General features: G+C 49.1%; 1 protein-coding gene across 1 annotated transcript in view; it reads right to left on the reverse strand.

Moving 5' to 3' along the window:
* Nucleotides 1-2,218, reverse strand: part of NCOA7 (nuclear receptor coactivator 7) — a 94,242-nt gene extending 92,024 nt beyond the window's left edge. The window contains exon 1 of the mRNA XM_084261739.1: nt 2,072-2,218. The gene's annotated coding sequence lies outside the window, so the exon portion shown is untranslated. The remainder of the gene's footprint in view (nt 1-2,071) is intronic.
* Nucleotides 2,219-9,429: the final 7,211 nt, after the last annotated feature.

The following is a 9,429-nucleotide window of genomic DNA, read 5'->3' on the forward strand; positions in this document are numbered from 1 at the left end:
CAGTGCTGGTTATGCTTTCCTTCAATGCCTACTGGGAAGCAAAAGGAAACAGAGTCCTTACTCTCTCATTTCCATCATAATTATTGTTTGTGAACATCCCCATTTGCCTGGGGCAGCAATTTCTTGTGCCAGATCATGCTCCAGGAGCTCAAGCTAATTTACCACCTCAGAAACACTCACCCAGATGGGTGACTGCAGGAAGCCACTCTGGCTGCAGTCCCATCCATAGGATTCTCACAATGTAGTTACTAACCTTTTCAAAGAAATGTTATTCTCCAACTCAAATCACTCTCCAATAAACAGAGAGACTTATTGCCCAGCATCGTGTAGGATTTATAAACTGGCCACTTAAGTCAGGACTGTAAGCTAGCCAAACACTCACTAAAACCAATCCCCAGACAGTTTTAACCATCTCTTTCAAAATCCTGGATAAACAGAGCAACAAAGCTGTATTCCTACACAACAAGACAACGACTGTTCCAAATAATCCGAAGTCATTTCAAAGGCAATCACCTATCACTTTGGCAGCAGACCTGACGAACCCCAATGAGAGCGTGGCTGCTGCTGAAGGGAGAACAGGACACCGGGCAAAGGCAAGGAGTGAGACTCAAGAAACTGTGCCTCACAACTGAATTGGCTAAATCATGTTTTCTAGAAGTGTTTCTTTCTTCTTAATACTCAACAAGAAAAAAAAAAAAGGTACTAAATTTAATTGAAATACTCAATTTACTTCCAAGCCCACGGTTTTGATCCATTATTTGAAGAAAAAAAAAAGGGGGGGCACTGTCAAAGCCACCAGGCAACGTTCTGTCTACAAGCAATCCCATCAGCTGCATTACAACTCTGTTTACATCCTCAAAATACTTTCTATTTACGGATTTTTTCCCAGGTAACATTGTGAAAGAGAAGGCAGCCTAAAACACACTAGCATTACATGTATTTAACTATGACTTACATTCAAAGACACGTAGTCCTGACGAAGTGGTTTTCATTCAGATAGCATATATACACACATACTTTTCTTGGCGTTGTCTGTGCCTTCACCATTAATTTCCCAAAGTCTGCGTTCTGCTCCCCAGCAGAGCGATATCAGCAACACACCATTCCCACACCATGTAAACACTCGCTGACACAACACGCTGCGAGAGCTCCTCACTGGGCATTTTAAGCAGCATCCACACACAGGCCCTCAGTCTGTGCCACAGCAGTTGAGATGAGCCACAACCCATTAACAGGCATCCTAAAAGTCCACCGTTATGCATTAATACAGGAACACAGGGCTGTTTGGAGAGAGAGCAGTAATCGCAGCGTGTAAGGCAGACGCACAGTGAAAGCCTGTGAGCGAACACAGAGGTGTTCATCATCTTATTTCATCACCTAGAGGACAAAGAGTTACTGCATCCTTCGGCACCGTAACATCGCAAACGCACCAGCAGCACACAGGGAAGCCAAGCCCCCTCCAGCCAAAACACAACTCTGAAGTAGCGTCCGATGAGGTGCCGAGAGGAGAGTCCCCTGCGCGGGTTTCACAGGCAAGAATCAGTCGCCAACACACTCCGGCACCACTTCTCAACCGTGACAACCTGCGACTGTAAATCTAAAGAGAGAGCGAGCGAGCGCCTGGAACATTCCAGTAAATCACCCAAGAGCTGGCGAGGGAGGAAACTAATCAAGGTTGAAGCTGTGGAAGCCAACAAAGCAATCCGCTCGGCTGTACCGGCTGGTTGAAGCCGCGGCCGGCACCAACAGCAGCGCCGCTTGGGCCGCAGACCCGCTGGTCCCCGCAGACGCCCCCCCGGCCACACACCCCCCGGGAGAAACACCCCGCGGCCGCCCCTCACCTCCCGCGCCGCGATGCCGGGCTGGCTCTGTAAACAACCGAGTAGGCAAACGGATCCTCCGCATCCCCCACCAGCGGCGGCGCTGGCCCCCGCACCCCCCCGGGGCTCCTGCTCCCGGCTCCGCCCCGCCGACCCCCCGCCACGGAACAAGGCCGTGTCCGGAGAGCCGTGCCTACCCGCCCGCCCTCCTTTCGCCAGGAAAACAACGCGCTCCCCCCCGCGGTGCGCACCTGCAGGGCGGGAGGGTGGGCGGCATGGCGGCCCGGCGGCGCTGCGCCCAGGCCCCGCTGCCGAGCCGCGGCAGGAGGAGGTCGCTGCCGTCAGCGCCGGTTGCAGCGCTCCCCACTCGGCCACAGCAGCGCCGGCTCCGCCGCTCCCTCCCCCCCCGCGGCACGACACGGCTCCGCCCCGGCGATCCCGCCTCCCGCCCGACACCGCCCCGGCCCCCGCTGGTCGCGCTCGCCCCGGGGCTGGTGGGATGCGGCTGGGCGCAGCGCTCCGGAGCAGGGGGCCGGGGGGGAACGGGGCACTTTTCCTGAGCTCTTTCCCTCCGCTCACCCACCCCACACCCCCTCGGCCTGTCCGCCGCCGTGCCGGCAAGCTCTGTGCTGGGGAAAGGGGTCGGTCTTCAGGATCAAAACAAAGCCGAGCGTGGCCTGTTCCTTAAAAAAGCCCAAGCGCGGGGCTCTGCCTCTGGAGAGAGGCTTTCTCGAGGACAGCACTGCAAACAATTCTGGAAACTGAGGTTAAGCGAAGCCTTTAGATCCATGGGAAACTGAAAATAAAACTTATCTCCCCCTTCTGCACTACCCACAGGCAGGTTTTGACCCCCAAAAAAGCCAACCCCCCTTAGAATACCCCAGAAACTCCATTCCCTTCCCTAACTCCAGGTAGCCCTTCTAGTCAAAACAAAACCTACCTTCCTAGTGCCTGCTTTGGCCAGTAACCAGCTCTGAAAGACTGGAAAGCTTTGGAAAAGGGGCTATGGTTGTAACACCATTGAATCCTCAACTCTGCAGTTCAACAGCCTGAAGACAGGCAGACACCTGCACGGATAAAACTACAACGTGTCCACACACCCATACAGATGCTAAAACAATGCAGAAGTAAAGCAGGAACGCGTGGATGCTTTGGGATAAGAATAAGTTTTTTCTTAGCAGTTACAATGTTAAAAAACCCAACAAATTTTAAACAAGATACCTGTCAACAAGCTGGTTTTTAACCTAACAGCCACGGGCCTCTCCCCCCCAGTGCCGCTGCCCTCCTCGCAGCACGTGCCTCCCACTGCTCAGGGCTGGGCAGTGACCCTGCCCAGCTCCCTCCACGCCGCTCGCTCAGCCTCAGAGTTTGCATCTCTGGTGTTTGGTTTGTTTTTTCCTCTCTAAAACAGTTTGGTTTACAAGCTACAGGTTTTCTTTGAAACACAGTCTCTTGTTTAGGGGATACGTTTTGATACCATGCTGCAGTTACTCCATCTTGTATCCACTTTTATCACCCAGGCAAAAGAGGGGCAAAGCCAAAGTTCCATTGGTTAGAATCTCACAGACCTCACGGGCACAGTGCAGAGAAGGGGGCCCTGATCAGTCACTCTGCTTGGGTAACAAAAAAGAGGAAGAAAACCACAAACCACTAGCATCATTACCTGATCTGCTTTATTATTTCCTTTTCCCTGCAAACTGCACTAGAAGATACATCAAAGTGGTGGAAACCCTCCTTATCTCTTAGCTGAACATGCTGGAGAGTGGCAGTATCTAACACCTTCTTTTAGCTCCAGGAAAAGTTGTCTCTGTCCTAATGTAGGGATTCACTTTCACTGTCCATCATCACTGCAAGCATGGTTTAGCAAGCTCTGTGAGGACAACACATAGGCTCCACACAGCACTCAGAAACTACAGAGCTTCCACAGCACTTACACTGGCCTGAGCACCTGAAATACATATTCCAGCCTACTGGCACAGGGAAGAAATCCCTCAAACTCCTGTGAGAGCCGTGGAATAAGCAGGCTAGGGCTGGAACAGAAGCGTCATAAAAGTTCTGGTTACGACACTGAGGGTGATTGCCCAGAGCTCAACCCCACAGAGTTCACGGCACTGGAAGACTGGGATGTAACACTGGGAATTTTATTTCTCCCAGTGTGGAAGTAGGAGGTAATGCCTGACTACCTGTTAGAGCAATGAACATGAGGCAGACAGACAGACAATCACCTTTGAAACAGCATTATGCTTTGGTCTCTCCACAGCACAGAAGTCAGTCCAAGTGGCTGCTCCTTCCCATAGCAGAAAGTTCCATCACAACTCATTTGAATACAAATAATCTAACATAGCTCAGCTGTCTTTGTGATACCCATGCCTGAGAAAACCTTAAATTTACATTGTTCATTCACTTCAGGATTGGGCAAATTTGTTTTATCACTGATTTCACTGTTCTGATGTAGATAAAATGCAAGTTTGCTGTTTCAGCCACTTCCAAATCATGACTTTTTACCCTAGAAGAGGATTTCTCACACTAACTCACAGGCATAACAACACACAGAAGAGAGGACAGACTTGGGATACCTAAGTTCAGTGTTTGAATGGGTTCTGATCTTTCACAGTGCATGCTAATACAGCTGCATCCATCTGCAGAGAAGAAAATTGTCACAGGTACAGGATGTTTATGGCCTGCACACATCAGCTTACACTAACAGCAGGAAAAACCCCTGTATTTCTCATGTGTGGTTCATGTAATTGTTTTTTAACACCTGGAACTGTCAGCTGATGGATTGTTTATTTAAGAAAGACAACCTGCCATAAAGAGTTACACCAATGAGCTTGAATACCACACAGTCCAGTTTTGAAAAGGTATAAAAATAGAGGCAACACCAATCTTTTCTTTTTCCATTAAGCAGCCATCCTGCTTTTCCCAATTACTCTTACAATTATTCACCATGAAGCAGTCACAAAGTAGGTTTCACATGGGCAGACTTTTATGCATAATTGAGGCTCTGCTTGATCCTACCATGCGCTGGGGGTTGACTTCTGTAATAATACATTGCTATTTTCAGCCTGGTTTCTTCAGTTTATGTAATGATGAATTTTCTGAGTGTCCCCAGCTAACCTTGTAACTTTGAATTGATTTGGCTACCTATAACTCAATCTGACAGAGGCATGGAAAATTCCTACAAGTCTTACAAAAATGAGAGAGACCAGAGCTTGAAACTTTTGTAAGGAGTTCTCCCCTAATAACTGATTCTCTGCACCTATTTCTATTGCCCAGTAAAGCAAACCAGAAGCTGCTTCCAAAATGCTCTGCAGAAGAAAGGCTGTAAAGGAAAAGGAAGTTGCTGAGAGGTGGTTAAAAAAAAAAGAGTTGGATTTGTTTTGAGTAAGCTGTGTCGTTGAGCTCTGTGGACAGTAGATGAAGAACCTCCCCACCATACCTTATTCCAAACCCCAGACACACGTGGATTTTAACACTGGTTAAGAGAAAAAGCAGCTGACACAGGTTTTCCTGGATCAAATACAATGTCAGGGGAAGAATGGAAGATCAAAGAAAACAATAGGAACTTGTAAAATTATTTATAAAAATACTGCTGGTGAGTTAGTCCCCCTTTTTTCTTCAGGATCTTTAGAATATATTCTGTAAATACTAAATGACTAGTGTGCACAGCATTAAGACATGACACTGCAAATTCTCTCAGACTGCCCTCTAGCTCTATTTAAATGGAACTACACGAAGATAGAGCAAGTCACTGTACAGCTTGGAAGATGATCTTGGAGTTGGGAGTATCAGAACTGCTGTAACATCTGGGCAATGCCTTTTGAGATTTTCCTTAGATTACTTCCATAAAGCACTTATTATGGTGTAAATAGATAGAAGAAATAGAAACAACGGTAGTATCCCCTTCCCCCCCCCCCCAAAAAAAAATCTCTATAATCTAAAAGTGAAGTAACCATTCTGATCATACATGGAACTTAAACATAAAATAGCAAAAGCCTGTCCATCATCTTTTCCCTCCCTCTCCTCTCTATCTCCCTGAAACTGGAATGATGTACATTTTAAATCAGGCAAGCATAAGAAGAGAAAAGAAGAAAAAGCTGATACCAAGACTTTCCAGATCAAATACACAGTTGAGGAAGGGGAGTGATAAATGTACTGTAAATATAATTTACAGCTGCTGTGCAAATCAAGGATTTTCCCTACAGCTGAAGCGTGCACCCCAGCTACTAAAGACAACTTGTACTTACCATGAGATAGCAGAAACCTTCCCAAATAATATATTTACAGTAAACTAGCACATCACTTTGATGTGATTTTTGCTCATTTTTACACAGTAAGCCTACTGTCATGCATCAATTAACATGGAAAATTAAAGTAATAATAATAACATGCAATATATTCACATGGAACAGACAAGTTAATTGCATGCTGCTTTGCAGCTTGCTCTGGAACTAACTGCTCCGATTCTTCAGTTTCCAAAATTCAGCTGTGCACACCAAACTCTGCAAGCTGGGGCAGAGCACCTCTGACACTGAATGCTACTCACCTGCTCTCACTGACACACCGCTGCTCCGTCCTGGTAAGTAAAAAGAAACATCAGCCCCTGACATTCCTTCCCAGGCGTCCTGGGAAGATCAGGCTCCTCCAGCTGGCACGGCAGGGATGCAGGCACAGGCACCGGCTGCTTCTGCGCTGGCCGGAGGCTGAATCGCTGACAGTTCCACTGATGCATTTCTCTATTGGATACAGGAAGCCAGAGCAGAGCCATAATCTTTTGTCAGTGCACATGACTGGTACAGAAAATAAAGCTGTTTCTAAAAATAACTAGGCAGCACATGACTCTCAACGTTACTTGGCTGAGGGTCTGGTGGTCAGGGAGTTGTCCCCCAGCCATCCCCAATTCCCAAAACCTGGGTTCACCTTCAGCAAAATACCTACTTCAGTAAAATTTCTCAAGTACACAGAGCTTTTACTATTCTTACAGCTGTGATCAACAACCCTTTCACTGCTCAACTGCAAATTAGAACATTAAACATCTTCAAAATAACTCACTAATCTTCAAGCCTTACAGAGCAAGAATTCCTTGTTTCTAAATCTGACAGTTTCCAAAGGCACCTGTGCTCCCATCAGCCATGATATCCCATCCTTCACAGGCTCAGTTATTTTCCTGAAATCATCCAAGGGAATATTTTGTTTCTATCACTCAGGCAGCTTAAGAATCAAGGTGCTCCCCCCCCCATCTTCCGCTCACCTTGCAGAACAGAGTCGCTGTAAGAACAAACAACAGCACCAACCCTCTTGTAACAAGTCTTCAGAACCACAAATGCAGATGTGGACCTACCCCGGTTTTATCCTACCTGTCTCAAGTGCTGCTAGCATCACAGCCATGGAAGCACAGAAATCAGTGCCCCTCCAAAACCCACCCGAGAAACAGCCAGAGTGAGGAAGCCTGTGGACCTAGTGAAGTGCACAAACTTCTTTAATGCTAGCTCAGTCTCTGCAGTACAGAAGTACCTTAATATATTGCAGGTCCTGACCTGCAGAAAATCAGGCCTCACTTTACCTTTCTCTTCACAGAGATACCTGCTGGGACCAGGTGGCTTCTCTCACCTAACCATGTCCCCCTCCTGGCAGTGGCCTCAGGCCATGGTGGTGCTTCTGTCTGAGCTGTGCTTTGCCTCCAGCATTCCACAGCTTTGTCTGCTCAAGGCTTGAAATGCCTTGGTCTTACCAAAGAAGCTGCTATCACTATAAATTCAATTAGGGAGGACTGTAAGACATCAGACTGTATCTAATAGGAGTGGATTGTAGCCTCTCATATTTTTAAAGTTATCTACCTCATCGTACAGTAAAATTGCTCCATTTGGACAAGAGAAAGCTCCAAGATACAATCAAGATACATGCTTTGTTCACGCCTGCTCTCGTGAAGGCTTTGGGATGAAATGAACCACTGGCTAAACAGGGACTCTGGCTGAGTCAGAAACCTGTAACCCCGAGTACATCCCTGAGGAAAGTGCTGTCCCTAAGCGTGGAAGCTTTTAAAGAGCAGCTAGTGCCTATCTGCAGGGTCCACAACCACGCAGGCTGAAGCTTGTCTGTCTTTTAACATGGAAAAGGTTTCTTAGACAATGGATTTCGGAGAAAGAGGGTTTGAGAACTGGAGAAGTTTGCTTGTGCAGAGCAAACCCTCTGACTGCTTAAAGAGGGGAAGCTGCTTCAGCTAGTGCAGCCTGCAGATCGAGGTTGCTCATGAAACCAACATGCCAGAGGGAAACGGGCTTCCACAGATGCCATGAGCATTGATGGCAGAGCCTTCACTCCTCTCATCTAAACCACCAAAAAAAAGCAGTCACATAGTCCTATCTATTGCCTAAGAAAGCCCTGGAAGTGAAAGCGAACGGGTTTCCCTCAGTACGGCCTTCCACCCAAGGCAGGCCTGTCCATCAGCTCTCCCCAAGCACCAGAGCAGCTGCGGCCTTTTTGTCTCCACGGCCCGCCCGGGAAGGGGTTAAAACGGATCGGAGGGGAGCGCTTGGCTGGGAAGGCTCCGCCAAAACCCCTTAGTGAAACGCTCCGTAGAAAGACTGTTTTACAGGCAACCCGAAAGAAGGAGAAACTATCCCTGCGGGCCCCGCTCCTGCCCTGAGGCGGCGGGAGGGGCCTCGGCAGGAGGCCCCGCCAGCCCCGCGCTCCTCCTAACGAGCCATCCTCTGCTCCGGCCGGGGAGTCGTTGGCGGTAGCGCTGCGCAAGGCGCGGCTGCTCCGGCTCTACTGCCGGGCTGCCCTGCTCCCCGCTGCTAACCCGCCTACCGCCCGCCTCGCCTGAGACGTCTCGTCTACTTCCCACCCCGCCGCCACACCCCCATCCATAGGGTGGGATGGAACGTCGCTCCTTACACCCAGCTGCCTCCGAGACTTGGTGCTATCCAGAAACGGGGAACTCAAAGGAGAAACCAGCGGGCGGGTGAAGCGTGGTGGAATGGTTGTGTGCAGTAGCTGTTCAGGAAGCAGCACGGGTGTATATGTAGATCCCTGGTGGTCTAGTGGTTAGGATTCGGCGCTCTCACCGCCGCGGCCCGGGTTCGATTCCCGGTCAGGGAATTCACTTTTTGCCCTCCCTTCCCCCGGATCCTCCTGTTTTGCTTTTAAAAATTCAGCGAACATCCGGCCAGCGGCTGTACAAGCCCGAGGCCTCGGTGTTGCTACCTAGCCGCTAGTTTTAAGAGGCATTTGGTGATTTGAGGCACACACGGTAGGGGTGAGCCATCCTCGCCTGCTGCTGAGGCGCGGGCAGGCCGGGGAAGCCTGCTCAGCTATCCCCTCTGCCAGGGCATTTCCCTTCACAAAACACCTCTCTGAAGCAGTGTTGTGTCCCCCAGAGACGGTGGGAAAGGTTTGTCCCCTGCACCTGTCTCCTGGGAGGAGAGGGGCTGCAATTCCCAGACTCTCTGCAGTGCACGTGCACAGCCCCCCACCATGCAAAGTTGTTTGGTACGTGATTGGGGAGACGAGCAAGGTCCTAGATACTCTCTGGGAGGTGGAAAGACATACATGGAGAGGGCAAAGGGAATTTTTAATACCTCCCTGTCACTAGCATGGCTTGTTCCCA

This window comes from Gallinula chloropus, assembly GCF_964237585.1.
Source record: "Gallinula chloropus genome assembly, chromosome: 3".
Classification (NCBI taxonomy): Eukaryota; Metazoa; Chordata; class Aves; order Gruiformes; family Rallidae; genus Gallinula; species Gallinula chloropus.